This window comes from Silurus aristotelis (assembly GCF_946808225.1).
Source record: "Silurus aristotelis genome assembly, chromosome: 18".
Taxonomy (NCBI): Eukaryota; Metazoa; Chordata; class Actinopteri; order Siluriformes; family Siluridae; genus Silurus; species Silurus aristotelis.
Genome location: NC_139591.1, coordinates 16,842,511 through 16,864,052, shown reverse-complemented (window position 1 = coordinate 16,864,052; position 21,542 = coordinate 16,842,511). Strand labels below are relative to the sequence as shown.

Sequence of the window (21,542 nt, the reverse complement as noted above, 5' to 3'; positions counted from 1 at the left end):
TCCTTTAAAGGATTTTTTTTTCTCCCGTGTTTTTTGTTAAAGTAGATTCAAAAAGCATGTCTTGTCAAGAGATTTTGCCTGGCTAAACACGACCCCTTCCCCCACTGTAACTTATTCCCCCTCTCTCTTTCCAAACACACACTTGCTGTGTGTGACCTCGAGGTCATGGTGAAGTGACTTTGAGCCTTGTCTAACTGGGCCTCTTTGAGAGCAGCCCTTGCATTCCTGTTCACTCCAACGGGCCATGCAGCGCTTATTATCAGCGCCGGGGAGGAAGTTTCTGCCGGTAGGGATTATGCGTAGTTTCCTCAACCAGGGAGGTTTCGGCCTTGTCCCCTCCCACCATCGAAATAGCAGCGATTCCACAAAATGAGCAGGAGGGAAAAGCAAAGCGCCACAAACTTAAACCTGCTCTTCTCGTCACAAGGGCTTTGCTCACCAACCTGGGCACTGGCCAGCGTTTTTTGACCTTTTTTTTTCTATTTATTTGGAAAAATAAATTATATTTTGGAGTCATTTCTGTAAATTTTCAGTAGGAAACAACCGACGTTTCAGCTATATTCACAGCACCGTTGTACAGAAGTGCATTGTATTGGGACCCGAGTAAGGAAGGAGGGAGCGAGGGAGGAGGAGGAGGAAGAGGAGGAGGGTGCTGGAGAAGCACACAGCTGCACGGCACACAGAAGCCGGTTTCCCAACCCTGACAGCAAGGGAGCGAGTGAACAAGGGGCCTCGCTTCAGCAGCTCTGTCCAGTAGAGAAAATGTCGTTCTTTCATTCTTTTTAAAAAAAATATACACTCTGAAATACAGAACGGATGAGGACGAGAAAGAGGATTATTTTTCCTTCTCCGTGACTGGCTACTTTTATCCACTACAGTAAGTACCACTCTCCCGCTCTGTCCCTCGCTCGGCTAAAGTTGCCTGGATGCACCGCGCACACACACAAACACACACACTTACACACACTCGCTCTCACGCACACAAAGGGCTGTTCTGTTTCAAGCTGGAAAAAAAAATCCTCACACCGATGCCCAGGAGTGTCTTGCAAAAGTGTGTGTGCTTTTGTTTACACTTGCTTGCAGTGTACTTGCAGAGAACGAGTGTCGAGTTGTACATGAGTGTTTTTTTCTTCTTCCTCAGTCTACCTTATCATTTCTGGCAGGGTTTTGGTGCAGCAAGGGCTTTGTGCTGTTCGAATGCCTCCTGTGCTCCGCGGCTCACGGCCCTAAAAGGATGTGTGTGTTTTTACATAGTGAAATGGAGAATCCAATCAGATAGCGACTGATCATAAATCTGCCCGAGGCCTCCATTGCGTGCTTTTTGTACTTTTCCTGCTGTAATACCTTTCACATACATTCTTTCCTGCATTTCACAACTGAACTCAAATATGCACATGATTTGAACTTGGCAATGGATAAGGGGGACTTTTTTCAGAAACATTGCACTGCCTGAGCAGTTGCACAACTAAGTGGTTTCCTTGCTCCTGCAGAGACTTGGACACAGGTTTTCTTTGTAATAGGAAATGTGGTTCGACTTGGCGGTACTTACGGTAAGGTTCGCAGTGTTGCTCTAAATTCAGTTCACTTGCATTTGTGCTCTGGATAATTCTGAAGTTGTTTCAGCACAAAAAAGTAGGAATTTCTATAATGTGCCATCTTTGAGTATTAGAAATTCGACAGGCAAAATATTAAGGCCTAATATACCGCCTACGGATGCTTTTTTATTTTTAATTTTCTTTCAAGTAAGGTAAGTAGGGGCAGTAAACTGGCCTGTAAGATCTTCATCACATTAAAAAAATATATATATATTTATTAGCTAATAATTATTTACCTGTTTTGTAAGAAAAAAAATAAAAAATCGGTTTAACAAATAATAAATGAGGTTTTACTTCGAGAAGTTGAAATCTTAGTAATTAATAATTAAATTTACTGTACTACTTTTGCAGCTCATTTATTTATTTTTTTTCTCAAATATATACCTTACAGTATCAGTTTTCCTAACTTTTTACTTTGGCATTATAATTTTTGATGGAGTTTAAAATTTGAATTGTCAATAGATTTATTTCAAATAAGATGTTTTATTTGTCCCATTCCTTGCAAATTCTGATTTACTTTATTTTGGACATGATTTTCAAATTAAAGAACTAATCATTTATTTGTTTGGTTGTTAGTTTTTTTGGTAGGTTTTTTTATTAGTTTTTTTTTTTTTTTTTACAAAGGATTGCGATTTATCTTTTTCAAGCTGCTTATAATTTTTATGTGCCTTTCCAGAACATGCGGGTGGGGGTTGGGGGGTTGTTATTGGATATAAAACAACAAAAAAAAATGTTTTATTAAGCTTTTCTGACATGCAAATGTTTTCCAGAATGTACCTTTTGCAGTTAAACTGGGATACGCCGATCTCTCTCTCTCTCTAGCTCTCACTTTGTACACTCCAGTGAATCTATCTTCCTATTTTAGGTATGTAGGGCACTATCTTCTGAAGTAGCAGAATTGCACAGCTTCTTATCGAGGGCGTATGAAGTCATTGTGGCGAAGGTTTATTTTTGGCCGAGGTCTCTGCTGTTCCCTACTAAAGTGTCTCCGGGCATAAGTTGGCCAGACTTTTCTGAAACATGGCTACTAAGCCCTTCCCTCTCTCACTGTTTACTGTAAGCACACATAGGCACACACACACACACGCATTTTCACGAGCTTTTCACACAGCTTCCTTCCTTTGAAATGTGCCGTGTTCTCCACGCCGACCCTAATGAGGACTGCTCTAGTTAAGATGTTTTGAGATCTTTGGAGGAAAGGGGCTATGTTTTTGTTGTATGGACAAAATACAACACCCCCCCCCCCCCTCCATCCTAGCAGGCATAACGCAAGGTGCACAGTGTTTCTAACTGTCTCTCAGGCCGTAAATGTCGTGTTGCCATTTGCAGGGAAAAAGAGGAAAACCACAATTAGCCACAGTGTTTTATGATCTGTTAGTTTCCAGGTGTCTGGTGGCACATCGAGGAACAGACCCCACACCCCTGCCCCCACCAGCCCCACCCTACACCCCACAGAACGTATTTCTCCAGGTATTACTTTTACTCACAAGGAAATTATATTGACAGTTTTAAAAGCAGGATTGTTTCTCGGCTTGAAACGATTAAGTGTTTTATGTGTGAGAACGTTTAAAGAGCTGAAAAGTGGACATAGTAGCATGGTGGCCTCTTTTAGTTTAGGTTAAAAGGTTTTTTTTTTCTCGTAAAATACGCGAATGTACATTTATTACTTTTTTAGTAATTAGAGATTTATTTGATCTGAAAATCAGTTTTACTTCTGATTCGAATCAGTAGGTGAAATTGTTAAGTAAATGGTAGCCTGTAAAGTTCTTTTGAAAGTTTTGTCACACCATCAGCCAAAAATGCTGTTTGTGTTCAAGGGTCTACAGACACTGCTGTCTCACCCACAGCAGTCTGGCGGGCCGCTATTGTTAAAGTTAAGAAAATCAATGTTCAGATAGATTATACACCTTAATTTTAATGGTTCACATTTTTTCATTCTTCTTCTTTAATTATTATTATTATTATTATTATTATTATTATTATTATTATGCTTCTTGTTTTTTCCTATGAAGTGATATTAGAACAATTTTAAATCTTATATAGAAAAAATTACCTTCGTATGTATTTCAATTTGAAAAAAATATATATATCATCCCATTACTGTGTCTCCGGCACAATATGACACTGTTTCAATGACAGATTTCCTCCACTTGTCCATTGTCCGACATTGACGTGCTCTTTCTGTATTTATTTTTGCCTCTCTCTTTCATTTTCTCTCATTTTGTCTGTTTCTCTCCCACTCTCTCTCTCCCTCTCTCTCTCACACACACACACACACACACACACACAGGGTTTGTTATCAGTGAAATGGCACTAAGGAGCTTTCTCCCCCACACAGTCCCTCACCGGGTGAGCCATAAAAGCGATGATGTCATGTCTGAGCCGGAGACTGTGGCCGTTCACAGTGATCCATTTCTTATTCAGTGCACTTGAATGGCACAAAGCTGAGTGAAAAGGGATTGTGAGAAGGATAGCATCCCCCCCAAACAAGTTCAGCGCACACTCTTATCAGTACTAAGATGCTGGACAGGTGTGAATTGAAGGTTAATAATCGAGCAAAGAAAACATTAATAACGTCTGAAAAAAGCAAGATTTAATTTTTAGTCCAAAAATTGTTATTTTAGCCGTTCGTTTCAGAGGAGTGCATGTTCTGTCATTGGGTAACGGCAGTGCCAGAGATGGCAGAAGACTGGCACAGTGGTATTACTTCCTCCTCATTACTAAGCCCACAGCAGGGGCTCATTGGAAGGGCGCGACATGTCTCCTTGTCTTAGAGCCACGGTCCACTCAGAATGACCAGGCATCTCAGTGCTGTCCCTTTGATGGCCAGGCTGACGGGCGGGGAAGCGGTTTTCATTAGGACATCTTCCAGGAGGGTGGGAGAGTGGAGGGGGCAGAGGCTGGTGGTAGAGAGAGTATATGAGGAAAGGAAAGTATGCCAGACACAAAAGGCAAAAGCAAATATTTAGTGTGAGACAAAGGCAAGGCACCATGGGGTTAACTTGTCCTATTGTCTGCTCGTAATTGGAGGAGCGGCACAAGGAGAAAGTCACCAGTCAGTGCTGTTAGTAATCCAGGCTTTGGAAGTTGGACTGACTTTGGGGAGCTGTAAATTTGTCTCATCACATTGTCATCATGCTGATCTTAATTTGGTCTCAGTAACTGGGGAGAATAATATCACAGTGTAGGAAATGCAGAAAGCCAAACTAGTAATTTGACAGACAAAACTCTTTTAGTTTATTTGCTACTTTTATTTTTACATTTATTTGTGTAATACTTTCAGCGCAACTGGACTGTAAAAACTAATTTAAAATATGAATTTATGATGCTTAATTTTAAAATAAAGGCGGTTATATAAAATTATATACGATTTAATATATTTAATGTAAAGTATTTCGTTTCAGTCGCTTCTTTCTGAACAGCCGCTACATACATTACATTTGTTCATGAGTAGGCAAAAAAATATTGTTTTGTGTGATCATATTTTATTAATCGATGCAGTCTATTAAAGAAATGTCTATATATCTATTTTTTTTTTTACTTTATGACTCTAATCATTACAAATTCTTTTTTTATTCAATGCTCACATTTTTCTCCTTTAAAAACTCACACACTTCTGTTTAAGGCACAGAGACAGTTTTAAAAAAACATTAATTAAAAACCAATTTGATTAAATTAAAACGAGTCAACCTCTCGAGTTGAATCGTGAGCAGGAAATCAAAATCTGAATATGTGGCCAAATTTCCGCATGCATTTGCGAGCAGATAAGGCTGAGTCTCATATGACCCTGCCAGACCAGACACTGGGGAGTCTCCTCCTAAGGGAGTTTGTGTGTGTTTGTGTGTTTGTGTGTTGTGTGCACACAGCTAAAGGGCTCTTGTGAGACAGATTTAGAGGCAATAAAGGGGGATCTGGCAAGTGGAAACTTAATACAGCCTGCTGCTGCTATTGTATACATGAAGTCTCCAGCTGCAGGAGATAGCAGCGTGTGAAGTAATGAGTTGTCTGGTTTTCATATTGACTGGTCTGTTGCTGTGGTCATGGGGCCTATTAAATTTGCTATTGAGAGTGAAAGGATTATGCAGGCAAAATAAATTAAATGGTGGCAATGAATAGATAGGGGAAGAAGATGAGGCCTCTTACCTCTCAGCATACCTGCTAATCAGATGAATGTTTTCCTCTTGGTGGACAAAATAAAAAGGAGATTGCATCTCAAGGTGTTGCGGTGGTTCAGCTACGAAATGCGTCTCAAAGAACAAAGCTGTTTGTCATTTCGAAATATTTGGTAAGTTTTGTCTGGTGTTGTTTGTGGACTATAAACTCAGATGCGGTTCATATGCTAAACAAATAACAAAAGCACTATGAAAAAAATACTGCTGTATAATTAGAAATAGAGTGATGCAAAAGTCTTCTCTGTGAAAGGAAATTAAATCAGAGACCTGGACCTTCCTCGGGGGTGGGGAGTGGGAACGGTTAAGATTTGTGTCTCTGTTTACAACGTCCGCGATTGGTTTCACTTACGCTTGGCCAGAGAAGCGCACATATGCTCGCACTGGAAGAGCCGACAGTCGAACTGAAAGATCTCAAGCTGGAAATGTCTGCTGTCTGACGTGAGTGTGATGAACTCAGTGCCCCGCTGTTTAGGGATCACCGTGCTTGGGGGGAGGTTGTTGGTCTGAGTCCCCAGACTGTGCGGTAATCAGATCGGCTCTTAATGGCTGTCGGGGTCTATTTGAGCCCCCTGGCCCCAGCTACGATGAAAAGCAGTGCATATTGGTTAGCTAGAGTTTCACTCTGACAGCGTCATCTGGGCCTGTGGCAGCGTTTGTGGGCCTTCTTCTGATATGATAGGGCGCTGATGTCATGCCACTATTCTGTGTTCATGTGCCATGCAGACGCTGCTCCGTGGAGGCACACAGGGTCAGTGCTATATCCGATAAAAACTCGAATGACCAGCCAAAGAAAAATAATCGTCATGGCTCTATTTTTATTCCAACACAAGTTAAACGTGCTGGTTTTGACCAACCAAAATTGAGGCATGCTGCTATTTTGGTTGGTTGCAAGCCACTGTGTCATGTTGCTGTTTTTATGTAAAGAAATTAATGTGCTGTGCTGAAGAGGGAGGAGCAACACGAAAAGGGGGTATGAGATCTAAAATCCAAGGCAAATCCAATCCAAGGATTTTCAGATGTTTTTAATCCAAAAATGTGCATGCATCATTGTCTAAGACCGACTCTTTCTGATTTCCGAGGTGCATTTCTTCAACCCGGTTTTGTAGATGTTTTGTCAGTCCTCCACAACACAGACACAGATTCACACAAATAACTCATAAATCCACAAACAACAAAACAAACACAAAAGAAAGAGCAGTAACAGCTTAAGCAGATTTAATGCTGGTGTGTAGGTGAAGGGAAAATGTAGTTTGTTTCAGGAGCTGGTGCAAACCTGGTTATATAGATGCAGGGCTTTATAGGGCTCTCCTGGTTGCTGGAGAAAACCACCTCTCTCAACATGTTAAACAATTACTGACTTTAATTACTTTTCTGTTCCAAAACTGAGACACTTCACACTCCTTCAGATTCCTTTTGAAAATTATTATTATTATTATTATTATTATTATTATTAGCGTTAATTTTGTTTTATTTATTTCTTTTTTTAACAAATACACTTCACAGTTAAATTCTTTCACATGAAAAAAGCACTTTCATTATAAATATAAGGAAGTGTAAATATAATAAAAATCAATCCTAACCAAATAAAACCAATTCATTATATGTAAACATTTCCAGCTCCAAAAGTAAGTTAATTTTTACCAATTTTTTTAGATTGTGGTTTTTCAAATCATAACTCAGATGCTAATTAGTGTAAAAAAGAGCGTTCATATCTACTACAAAAATCTTTTTTAGAATGAAATGTTACAAGCAGCTGATATACTGTTTATATAATGTAGATTTTGGCTTTTTTTTTTTTTTTTTTTTTTTTTTTTTTTTGAGCAGTTGTATGTTTTAAAATTAATTGGGCATTTCGAACTGTGATAGGAAAATAATTTTGCTGTGCATTCTGACAGCCAGCTGCTCATTTCTACCGCTAAGAGTTGATATATACAATCTGCACCCAAGACCTCATGGTGTGTTGTGATGAAAACGTCACTGCATCATTCGGATCTGCACCGATTCGATTGGATATCGCAACGACAGCACGCCAAAACCACACCTCTTAACAGGACGCCAAATCAAACCCATTTTTAATGTGTCATGTTATAGCCTGCACTGGGCTCACGATGATCTGCAGAATATACAGTCTTTCAGTGCAGCGATGGAATAGAACAGTTAGGACAATCTGAATGTTTTTTGCAAATTGATATGCTGTAAATTCAGGTAGAATAGTTTGTGCACCCCCATGCTATTTATTCCAAGGTCAAATGCGAAACCTTGTCATATCCTGTGAAATCAAACCGTGCTCAACCGAAGGTAAAATTAACCATGTATAAATAGTATAATTTGTCTCCTGAGCTCAGTGGATATTAATGAAAAGCAAACGAAACAGCAGGCGTTATAAAAGTTAAGTGATATAGATAAGTATAAAAACTATATATATATATATATATATATATATATATATATATATATATATATATATATATATATATATATATATTAAGGAGCATCTGTGAAACTTGCTACTTTTGTGTCTGTGTAATTTTGCCCTTGAGACAAAGTAAACTTTTACACCAAACCATAAATTATGAAAACATGTAGGATTTTTGAGTACCAGGTTTTATACACTACCGTCAAAGTGTCAATCAGAATTCTATCTTTATTATATTTAGATTATAATAATTATCATGCTGTTACTGGCATTTTAAATCACATGAATAGGAATGCATAACACTCAATCAAGCGTTCATTTTTTAATTTTTTAACTGAGGTCCTTAGTGTGATATAAAGGTACACTTGGGCTACAGTGATATTTAAGTATTAATATTGATATTCAGATAAAAAAAAAAGAAATTGCAATGGATGAAGCGTGAACACACACACACACATACACACACACACACACACACACACACACACTTGTCCTTTAGCTTCTATGTTTTGTATTCTGGTAAGCTTGGTTGGCCCATGAACATCTATGCCATCTTTGTGTCTGTTTTCCGTCTGCGAGACAAAAGCGTGTGTCCCTTTCAGTCCACTCCCTTATCAATCTCCTTATCTTTCTCCTGTGTGTTTCATAATAATAAATGAAATAATCGCACTGCACCCCCTTCTTCCTTCCTGCAAGTGACAGCTTCACATCTGCAAGCGTGTTTTAACGGAAGGAGAAATGTTTCTCCTGCCTCTGAGGCAGGAATGGTCTCTCTGGACTGCAGTATAATGGTGTTGAATAGAAAGAGGTGGTGACAGTTTGGTGGTTCGCTCACGTTATCGGTCACTACTCTTGAATAGAATTATACAAAATAAATAAATAAAAAACTGAGACTGCTAGAGGAAGTGGGGTTGCATGTGGCGAGGTATTCGGCGAGGCATTCCCCATGTGTCATTGTCTGTCCACACCCTAAAAAACTATGTGTTATCCAGCTCGTGCTCGTTTTTCTGCACACACATGCATATGTGTATGACAAGCTGCTCTGCTGACATTGGGATTGACCTGCGGGTGTGCATGTGCAAGAGCTTAGAGTGCTCAGGAGGGGGTGTGTGAAGTAGAGGTTATATGTGTGTGTGTATACCATTTTGATTGTGCATATGGCAGAAGCAGTTGTGGTGTTAGAGAAAGGGAGGGCTGATTTGGGTGGGTGGGTTTGGGCTGGGGAGGGTTTTGGGGGGGTTTAATTCTGAACACAAAGCGAAGGGGGATTTTTTTTTCCCAAGCCAAAGTCTCTCAGCATGACTTCCTGGGTGACGGGATCTCACACGTTCATGCAGCGATTTTATTAAGCATTGATATGTTAATGGGGGGCAAAGGAGGAGCAGATTCTCACATAAACTTGATCTGGCCATGAATAGCGGCCTGCTTGGCTTGACCCCTGACCACCCGGGCCTGAGTGCTGAGGACTAATGAAAAGCAAGCACATTCCATGGCTACTGTCTCTCTCTCTCTCTCTCTCTCTCTCTCTCTCTCTCTCTCTCTCTCTCTCTCACACACACACACACACACACACACACACACACACACACACACACAAATACACACTTTGTCTCTCTCAACAACAACAAAGCAGACCCAAAGACTGACCATCACTTCATTTTACTCATTTTTATAACCTTCCTTTTTTCTTCTATTTTTTGATTTGATTTGAGTTTTTAGCTTCTCTTATTTTAATGGCCATGTAGAAATTCCTCAGTGTGTTAAATTCAGTTTTTTTTTTACTGTTTTAATCAGAATATGTCCATGCCTTTGATTTTCCCTATTAGTTGTTATCATGAAAAAAGCAGTAATTAAGTAGGCTTAATGTAACACAATACATTGTGATCATTATTTTCACCCATTCTCTCCATTTCTGCATCTCTTTTTTCTGTTGATTTTCCGCTTCCTGAAACAAATTATCTCCGCATTGTAAGTGTGTGATTTTAATACTGATTCCATTCATATCCACACGCTTTAAAAAATAAAATCTGTCAGTTTATGAGTGGTTCAGCCGCTGGGATAAAAAAAAAATCGTCCTAAGCTTTTTTTTCTTTTTCTTTTCTTTTTTTTTTTTGGCTGTCATGCATGCCTTCTTCATAATCTCGCCTCAGGGTGCTGGGCTCCTGCCGGCCCAAACGCACGACTTGCACCAAATAAGATTTGTCCTGCTGGATATAGAGGCTGTATTATCAATGCTCTGCCACATTGCATTATACTTTATGATTGTGTTAATCACAGTTGAAATGACAGAGTTTAAATTTATTTTTAATAAACTAATACATAGCTGCTTATGTTTAGCACCTGATTTTTTTTTTATGGGCTTTACTTTGTTGATTAATATCATCACTTTTAAGGAGATATGGATTTGAATTTGCTATTAAGGGCGAAAAAAAGAAAAATTTTAGGCTACTTTAAATAACCAGTTTTATCAATTGTTGAATAAAATCTGTGGTGCTTTTGTATAATTTTACATTTTAATGAAAACAATATACCAGATATCAATATTCTGCTGTGAGTTTATTTATCTTTATTTATGCTTTTTTTTTTTATGCACCATGTGATGAGTGACAGTAATATTGTGGTCTATTAGGCAGAATGAGGTAAATGGGTTTTGCCTTACAGTCATTTTCGAATGAGGACACTGTTGTTTCTCCATTAGCCTCATTTAAAAGAGAAACATTGCAATGGAAAAGCAGATGGGACACTCGTTTACTCACTCGTTTATGAACCTGGGTGTCTTCGGGAATGTTTTGTTCCTTTATAAACAGTGGAGCCTTTGTGTGGTCAAAGTATTTTTTCTTTTTGCTTCCAGTACACACACACACACACACACACACACACACACACACACACACACACACACACACACACACACACACAAAGTCAGAAAATGAAAATAAGCTTTAAAAAAATAAAAAATAATCAATAACAACCAAATAATCTGTTTATAAAATTTGCATATAAATAAATATTACTGCATATACACATACAATTTTACGTTTAGTAAAAGATTGTATGGAAATTTATTTGTGTAAATTGTCTTTTATCTAAGGATTTTAGTAAGAAAATTTGGCAAAAAGAGGTTCACTAACAGACCAAATGGCAGCTAAATGTCTAATTTTCCATTCATTTCAATTAACATCTAACAATGTAGGTAATATATAAGACGTGTCTAATAAAACCAACATACATTTTAGTGAAAAAAGATCATATTTAAAAAAAACACTTTTGAATTAGTTGTTGTCAAAAGCTCCTTTTACCGCTTCATTAAACCTGAAGCACTTTTGTGACACCCATTCTTACATTCTGATGCTTCTTTCACTCTGATTAACCCATTCACGAATATTCAGTTATTAAGAAATAAATAGAATTGTCAAGATTAAGGACCATTATGACCATTAAGAATGCAAAGCCTTTTATATAGTTTATTTTAAACACACATGACTAGGAACAAAAAAGGGAAAAAAAAGGTTAATGAAATAAAATGTTAAATAGACAAATGACATAATGACATAACCTTCTTTCTAAACGAAGCTGATAATTCATTCATTTACATTTGAAAAATGCCTTCCATTCTCAAACTCCTTGTTTAGTTTCCATTAAATTAACCTCATGTGTTAAATTTGTATAAATAAAAATAAAGCACAATATTAATATAAAAACATTTAAAAGAGGTTTGAATACATAAGAACAATAAATACACATTTTGGCACAAAAAACTAAAAATGTATATGTTTAGTAACAAGACCATAATAGGATGTTAATTTAGGCTTGATTAACTGTTAATTTACTACAAATTGATTTAAATTATTAAAAGAAAAAGGCAGTTTATATGGAATAATACATTAGAATTAATTACTTTGGCTGTAATAAAAAAAATAAAATAATAATAATTCATAAAATTGATGCATCCTTCTTTTTATAAAACATTTTGATGGCTCTGAAAATAGACATACCAGATTCATACACTTCTTTAGCCTTTATTAGGTAAATCATGTGCATTAGCATAATTGAGTAAAAATTGAGGACAATATCGAGGATCTTTGATATTTTAAGGACTTAAAACCATGTAAAGTCTTTTTATGTTCACTGGTATGTTAGAATGAAATAATGGAAGTTCCTTTATAAACCTACTTTATTGTAAAATTACATGAATACTTGAAGAGGATCACTGTGGCCTCCGTATCCCTGGTGTGTAATGGAGTGCATTTGGTCATCAGATGTGAATGGCACATTTGTTAGGGACATGTAATTAGTTTGGTTTACGTCTTGCCCAGCGTCATTTAGCCTGAATGGACTGAAACGTCGGTGTGGATTTACATATGAAAATGGCACTGTTGGGTCCTGCCTGCTCTCTTAACCCGTAACACAATTCCTTTCTAAACAAGGAAAATTCCAGCTGTTTATTTTGTTACCATTGGAGCCTTTTACGAACGACAATAGCCCATTAGTCGCCTATGCACTAAGTTAGTGAGGTAATGTTGACATTGGCGCTCGTGTAACGGTGTGACTCGTTGTAATGCGTGCGTCTCCGTGGGTGCTCCGTGCACATGAATGTGTGTGGGATGTGGGACGTGAAGGGGAAAAGTGGGAGGGCCATTCCAAGTGACACCGTCATTATGGATCCACAATCCATTGCTGGAGGGGAGGGCAGTGTTTGCCCGACTGAATATGACACCTTGAGTAGTGCCTCAAGACATTATAAACCCTTGGGGAGGACTCGCATTCATAGGTTTTTTCCCCTTCCTATTATTAGTAATGGCATCCTTAGGTGCTCAAGCAGGTCTGTTTATCCTTGAGCATTTCATAATGTTTGTCTGTCTGCTCGAGCCTGTGGCTGTGTGCCAGGAGGCTGTGGATAATTCGTTCACTGGAATAGTGTGATAAAATCATAATATTATGGTGTTTAATATATCAGGGTACCTGCTTTGCAATTTCAAATTAATTTAGCTTATTTTTATTTATTAGCTTCGTATCCCTCATATATCTACCTCTGGTTGTTAGCTTGAATTAATATTTTTGACCTGAGTCACCTTCTTGCAATGATTTGGCTTTATAACAACACATAGAAACTTGTTTTCTCTCATTTTTTGCCTCATAAACTAGTTTATTCTGTTTAAAATTCACAACCGTAGAATAATTATAACTATATAGTTGTTGATCATTTTCTGGTCTTCTTCTGGATCATCACATGCAGTTATCACACATGCTTATTTTCCTTCAAGATCACAATACAGGCCAAGGTCAGGGCTAAATATAACTTCATAAAACATCATAATTAAAAAGAAATTCAGAGCTGTCTCGCATACCGCGGAATCGCTTTTCTTATTGTTATGTGATGGATCTTGGTGAAGACAAATTAGGTTGTGTGCATTACAGCAAGATTTTCCATGTGAAAACTGATGCAAATTTGATTTATGGCTTAAGTCTTTAAAATCTCATTTATTCATTTGCAGGTTGTTTTATTTTACTCTACATTTTATAGCTGGTTTGCATCTGTCAGCTTCAGTAATGCACAAGGGATGCTTTGACGTTTTTCATACTTGGTTATTGGGGAAAAAAAAAAGAAATGACTAAGGAAATACTAACATTATGGTTTTGGGGATTGCTTGCGGTTATTCAGGCTTCCTCTAATTAACATAATGTAATGAATAATCTACTTGTAATATTAGGACTATCCAGCCTGATTATTTATTAATTGTGGCTTGTTTAGTTTTGGTGAAAAACCCGCAATGTACATATTTAAGACTTCTATGTGGATGTAATAACAAGTGTACTGCTATGTAGCGGGTTGGTCTTAAATGTATTTAGAGTGCAGTCTAGTTTTGATTTATTCCGTGGTCATTCAGACCTTTCTTTTAATGGAGCTAATGTGATGGATGTGTGGAAACTTGAGTTAATGCGTTTAGCGATGGCTGACTACCGGCATGTTTCTAAAGTGCGGCAGTGATGCGGGGCACACTGGAACGGCTTAGACATGCTTAGACTTAGCTTTCATGCTCTCTGACTGCTTTTTTCTGCTTCTGTCTCCTAGCCCGGCTTGAAATGTCTGCTGGTCTTTATCGGCTCAAAAAATGTGCATTCTTATTTTGTGAGCACAAAGAGAAAGTGCGTCCATCTTTTTATATCCAATTCAATATTTGAACATTTCTTAGTATTTTCCCTGCAAAGTAATGTCGTTTGTAAAAATTCGGTGCATCACTGGATTAATATTGTAGTAATACTGGATGTGTTGGTTGAATTGTGAAAAAAAAAAAGCATAGTATTAAGAACCATAATGTGTGTATATATATATATATATATATATATATATATATATATATATATATATATATATATATATATATATATATATGTATATATAAAATTTTAAATGGAACTATGCAAAAATATATTAAAAAAAATTTATCTATCTAAATTAAAATCTATCTATCTATCTATCTATCTATCTATCTATCTATCTATCTATCTATCTATCTATCTATCTATCTATCTATCTATCTATCTATCTATCTATCATTTAATTGTTTTTAAAGAAATTTATTGTACATATTAAAGTAATATATTTTTGCTTAGTTTTTATCTTTAATTGGTTTTAAATTAATTCATGAAGGTTTTCTTCTATTATTATAGTCTTTCAAATTATTGTAAAACCTTTTTTTATAGCATTAATTAATAGCTTTTACAAAGTCATTTTAAGCTTTAATGTATCTTGCAGCTATAAAAAATACAAATCAAATTAAAACGATTATAATTATTAAATTGTTCTTGGACATTGCCATACTGCCGATGAGGTCTGAAATCCTCGCCATCTTTTTACGAGCACGGTTTTCACTACGTTATGCTTCAAAGTCGAGCAGCTTAAAGACCATTGCTCCGCTCATTTTCTGCTTCCTGGGAACAATAACATTGTCTTCTCACTTCACTGCTCCTTTTCCTTCCCTTGCCTTTGAATTTGCTCACTTTCAGCCGGGGGTTTTTATCCTCCTCCTGCGCTCCCTTGTTCCCGAACTCCGCGGTACCCTGTCCGAGACGCCTCCTTCAAAACACGCTTTATATGTAGTGCAGATGTTGTCATCAGGATTTCCCTTCTCTTAATTCATTTAGGGGAGTGTACATTTTTTAAACAGCTTTTCCTGAATGGTAATAATTAGGAAAACTATCCTGAATATTTTAATAATGTTGAAAAATAAATAAAAACAATTGTAATAATGCTAAAACTCTGGATTTTAGATAATCAGCTTTAACTGTAAAGATTAATCTACAATTTTTAAATAGTTTTAATATATTAAACTTAGTTTCTGTAAGTGTGTGTGTGTGTGTGTGTGTGTGTGTGTGTGTGTATATATAATTTATAATATATATATAAGCTATATATATATATATATATATATATATATATATATATATATATATATATATATATATATATATATATATATTAAATTGTTATGCTTATATATGTTGATTTAAATTTTTTTAAATGAATTAGAATTTGGTTGATTTCTTTTCTCCCTAAAAATAGAAATAAAAAAAATGGATGTTAGAAAAAAAAACAATCTGAACAATATCAGGTATCATTCTATAAAATCATTCTGATTTATAATTTAAAATTAAAAATTTTTATAATGGCAAAAAACTGTCAAAGTATTCACTAATGTGGTCATTTTGACTTCAACATTAGACTTTATTAAAATCTGGATGGTTGAAGTTCCAAAAAATGTTTTTAAAAATGACTAGCTACAGTCAATACATGTTTTAAAATGAAACATTTGATTAAGTGTCACAGGAAAATCTTAAACAGATATATTAATATAAAATATATGCAATTAATTAAAGGGGAATAGGAACAGGAGCAGGCCACTTGGCCGGTCCTTACCGGAGTAGGAAAAGGAGGAGGGAGGAAAAAATGCTTGCTAAGCTATCTGTTTCACACATGCACCGACAGAAGGTTCGATATTCATTCGATCGATGAATGAAAAGGCACAATGGCGAAATCAGACAGGGCTCCTTTTCAAATCGGCGTCTCTGACGTCCCGCAGTCCGCAGTCTCACGCCTGCAGCCGGAGAGCAAGGGTTACATCAAGGCTGCTCCCTGGACCGTGCAAACGAAGTCTAGACCAATGACCTGCTCAATGACTGCCCCATTGAAGAGCAGACAAGTTCGCTAGGGGATGAAGAGAAATCAAGGCGGGACCCGCTTTTTTAATCGGGGTGCAGCCCCGTAGTCACCGGGAGGTAAGAGGAGGCATCTGCTTCCATGGTTACGGGCCGGGGCATAGAGACCTCGCTATTGAGGAGCCTCTGGTTCTCATGCTCCCGCCGAGGCAATGTCACGCATTTTAAGCGGACGAGGACGGTCCAGGACAGACTCGGCAAAAACAGCATGGCAGCTTTTTAAGAGCAAAAACAAAAATGATAGCACATGGCAGTTTTGGAGGGGGTAAAAAGAGGGAGGAGGTACAGAGGTAGAATGCGTCACATGATCTCAGTGATACCGGTTTCTTATTTTGGAAGAAGATCTTATTCGTGGAGGGATATTTGCCTGTCTCTGAGAGGGCTTTTTTTTTTGTATGGTTTTGGGGTTCCGTGTTTTGGATGGCAGAGATTGCTTGCCTATTTTTTTGTTTTTTGTAAAGACCATTATAATTGATAGAATATTGATTGTACTGTTGTTTGTTTTATAATGTGGTATACTTTTTTTATTCTATGATGATAGCTGGTTAGTTTGCCACACTTTTTATCCACTTGTTTGTTGCTGCGACACTTTTTAAGGTTTCTTGTTTTAAGTCTTTCTTAAAAGAAAATGATAATTAAGGAAGGATTTAACGTCTGGCTTCTCGTGGCTGGTGGACGGCGTGCGTTTAGGGTCCGGGGGTTGTGACTGTGGGGGAAGTGTTGGAACGTTGAATTTGGTCATGCAGCTGACGCTTGCCCTCCCAGAGTGAAAGCAGAGCGGACAGATGGCCGTCTTCTAGGATGGGCTCAGGGCAGCGGATTTGCGCTCGTATCGTGGGAAAGTCTTCGGCTGAGTTCACCTGCTCGCCAAACAGCGGCAGGATTAATATGGAGCTAAAATGAGCCTCCGTGCAGTGCACAAAGAGGAAAAGAGCCGCAACACAGGGCAGATCTCAGGACATTACTCGCATTTAGCTCATGGGGCTGAAATGGTGGGTTTTTGAATGTGGAGCTTAAAAACTGGAGGACAGGAAAACAATGGTTTAAATCATTTTTGGATTTGTCTTGATTATATTGATCTTGTTATCCAAAAAAACTGTTTGCTATGTCCTTGAGAATTCTGACAAGCCCCTTTCCCCACATAGTTTCACATATATATATATATATATATATATATATATATATATATATATATATATATATATATATATATATATATATATATATATTCATTGCAAAATACTTTAGATTTAAAAACATGCTAATTAACCTAAATCCAACATCCAGCTGCATTTTAAATGTTGTATATTTAAAAATTCTAGATTGTGCTTTTTTTATTGTTATATATTCCTGGCTTTTTTTCTGTATCACCTACACATATAATTATTATAATAATTAATCACCAGCACTACAAAGAATTGTGTTGTGTTGTAAAAGTTAAGAATAAAAAAAAACAATAAAACCTCCTTTTTTCTTTATGAATTCTGCAGAAAATAAAACAATCCAAGACCATTTTTTATCAATATTTACTTAAAAAAAAGAAGAAGAAAAAAGAGAGATAACAGAAGATTTCCTTTTTAATGGTAATAAGAGGCAATTGAGATTAATTAGATTATTTGTTTACCAAATGATATTTTTCTCAAAGCACAGGAAAAGGACGTTAAAACCAAAAATATAGTAATAAAGTAAATTATTTTACTGTAAATTAAATTCACATAATTTAAATAACATTTTAAAATGGCTAAATATGCCTTGTGAATCTTTTTTTTTTTTTTCATCATTAAAATAATTAATGACGTACATTATATTTCATTATAATGACATTTCTGTCCTGCTTTGAGCTTATGATATATTCACGCTCGGGTTGTCATGCTAAACAGATAAACGATTATAAGGAAAGTGTCCATTAATATTTAATTACCAAAACATTTTAAATATTTAAAAACATGAGTAAATCCAGCTAAGTGTAAGTGATAACCATACCTCTATCACCAGTGCCAGTGTCATTAGGTGTTTGTTGTGGTCCTGGGTAATGGGGCTGAAAAAGGCATCTGTTGAATTCACCGTGTGTCGTCTGACTTTGGTGTCTTTCAGTGAAGAGTCTGTAAAACAGGAGCTCATAGACTGAAACGACATGCCTTTGGCTCTACTCTTTTTTCTCTTATGTGAAAAGACGATCCTGGCAAAGGATCAGGAATTTGTGCCAAAAGGGATTTAAGGTGAGGACAGAGAGGACTTTGTTAGCGGAACCACGAGAGGAAACTTGTCTTTGTGTGTTCTGTCAGAGTCCCTCATGTTTCATAAACTATCTGAAAAGCAGAGGCTGATGTCTGTTTAAGAGTGCCACTGGTTAGAGTCAAGAGCACTCCAACTGGGCCGCAAGATCAAACACAAACATTACCCTGCACATACAATGGCGTTTAATGATATAGTGCTTGACTTGCTGTGTGAATTTGATGTATTTCAGTAATGTCCACAAAGCTTCCCAGAGTTGTGCTTGGAAGCCGGCTATGATATTGCTAGTTACGTTTCACCCGTGTTTAAGCCACTGGAATTGTTTGCACAACTAATATAGTAATTGTAATGTTTTTGTAAAACACATCAATCTAGGTCTATTCTTATTAACTTGGAGTCGATCAGTAAGCCAAAATGTGTGTGTTTAGATATTCGTGTATTTTTGCAGCCAGGAGGGGTTGAGCTCTGCACCACCTTTGGGAATCGACTCCAGTCGCTGGAGATTGGGGTTAGGTTTGGAGCAGGATCAAGACAGTGTGCTAATTGGGTTACTGGGCCTCATTAACCCTTGGCGTGTCCGTTCCTACATAAATATACTGTTCGAGTCATGGCTTTGCTGGCCTGTTTATGACATAGGCTATTTTTAAAATGGTAATTTGCCATTGGCCTCAAAGTCTCAAGGCCAGCCATCATTCATCATCGAGGACAGAAGTGTAGTAATTACACCAGTGTGGTGTTTACCTTACATAGGTTGTAGAGCCATTCCCATAATGACTGGTATCTTCCATCTGTTTAGGTCTAGTTCTATTTGACAGTGTTCATTGCTAAAAATGCTGTCTGTTACTGGATTACTGAGGTCGATTCAATGTCAAGGTACCTCTTGGCAGGAAATGTTTAGTTTTTCAAACCTGTAGAGACAAATGCCAGAGTTTCACATTTAGTTCAGATTTAAAAATATGGTATCATTTGTCTTTGAAATTGCAAGAGCAGAGATTTCTGGCATGGTTTGAGAAATTTGACAAATGTATACATTTTGCTAACAGACTAAAGTAAATAAAACAATCAAGCAAAAAAAAACCAAATGTTCTTGTAAACAATTTTTTAAACTTTGGCAATGGTAATACACTGAAAACTTTTGAAAAGTTCCAAGGTTTAACTCTTGCTACCAGTAGGAATTTTGGTGAAGTTGAATGATGTCACTTGACATTATATAGTTCACCATTAATGTTTTGTGTAGAAGCATGCTATAAGAATTATACAAACCCAAAGAAACAACCAGGAAGGATCAGTTGCAGTGGTGTGTAACCCATTTAACGTCTTTGTTCCAAACAAAGTACCCCCCAGGGTACATGATACTTGTCTCAATGGCCTCTTATGTGGGATTTAATGGGTTAACACCAAACAAAAGAGACTGAGAACATGTAACACAGCAGGGGGATCCACTGGTAATGCCATGCAGTCACGATTTTCAAACCAATCAGTTCCTGCTTACTTACGATAAAGCGTTCGGGTGAAAGAACCACATGTTGGAACTGAAAAACATTTTACCATATGCATATAGTTTTGATTTCACCCTAAAATGAGCATGACGGATCCTGAAAAGCAAATGTTTTCATTGTGGTTTTGAGAACAAAACAGGAATTAAGTGCTTCTTTTTTTTTTTCATTTGGCCTTTTTAGCAGTTCCACACCATGCAACAGCTTCACTGCTTATATTTCCATGGTATTTTTAAATGGCAGCAAATCCAGAGTAGGTTACACTTGGGGAATAACAAAACCTGTACGTGACTCGATCATATATCCAAATATCCAAAATCCATGACAAAGTGCTACGTTCACCATCATTTACCAGAACTATATACAACACTAAGGGTGTAATTTGAGTGGATCAATAAGTGTTATTGCGAATCGTTTGTTCTTTTTGTCATCCATTTGTCCTAAAATTTTCTGACTGTTGCTCAGTGATCAACAGTGTCCTTTCACCTGGGTTTTTTGTCTTTATAAAACACTAATTTGTGCGTATAATAGCTACCTAGACTGTTTACGTCTTCCTCAGGCTGAGAGAAGGCCATTGTTTTCCTGTTCTATAAATGCGAAGAGATTTTGGTTTCACAAATTTCCTACATAGCGCAGAAGAATTATAATTACACCTTTGTGGATCATTCCTGCCGTGGTTCTCCGAGCGTTGTGCTGAGTCGACAACATCTCAGGCAGTGGAAAATGCCAAAGGTTTTTTTTTATATACTCCATTCTGTTTGTCATGGATTAGAGGGATGCGGTTTAGGCATGGGGAATTTAAATTAGGGTACTTTAATGGGCAGTGAAAAAAAAAAAAAAAAAAAAACAGGCCATGAAGCGAGATGTAAATAACAAATAGTCAGTGGGTTATGTGTTTATATGACTTGCTCGTTAAGCTTATCATTTTATACGGCTTGTATTTAAAGAAATATTTCAATCACCTCACCTGGGACTGTACTTTACAATGGCTAAGATTTACCACACGAAACCTACTGATGTTTTATACAGAAACTTCTTGGGTGTCCGTATCTTCACGAGTTCATGAATTTTGTTTGTTGAATGGTTCTATTTGAATTAAGTTGCGTTTTTGTTTCATTTTCTTTTCAATTGTCTGAAGATGATGTGCTGAGGATTACTTAAGAAAACATAATTATGGAGCATGATGATTGTTTACTTGCTCACAAGCTGCTAAAGAATGGTCTTTAAACATGCATAACAAAATACAGTTTTATGATGACAAGGGAATCTTTTTTTTTTTATATTGTGTAAATTTTTTTGCATAATCAAAATCAGGCATGGAGAGTTGTAGTGAAATTAGTTAACTAAATCAATAGAAATAGTTTTAAGAGCTTAAAAACAAGAATTTGTTTTCAGCACTGCTGCATTCGAT

The 21,542-nt window shown here is 36.9% G+C and overlaps 1 long non-coding RNA gene across 1 annotated transcript in view; it reads left to right on the top strand.

The window, feature by feature from the left end:
• The first annotated feature begins 218 nt into the window (after positions 1-218).
• Positions 219-21,542, top strand: part of LOC310741010 — a 47,327-nt gene continuing 26,003 nt past the window's right edge. Inside the window, exon 1 of the long non-coding RNA XR_014537815.1 lies at positions 219-877. This is a non-coding gene — a long non-coding RNA (uncharacterized lncRNA). The remainder of the gene's footprint in view (positions 878-21,542) is intronic.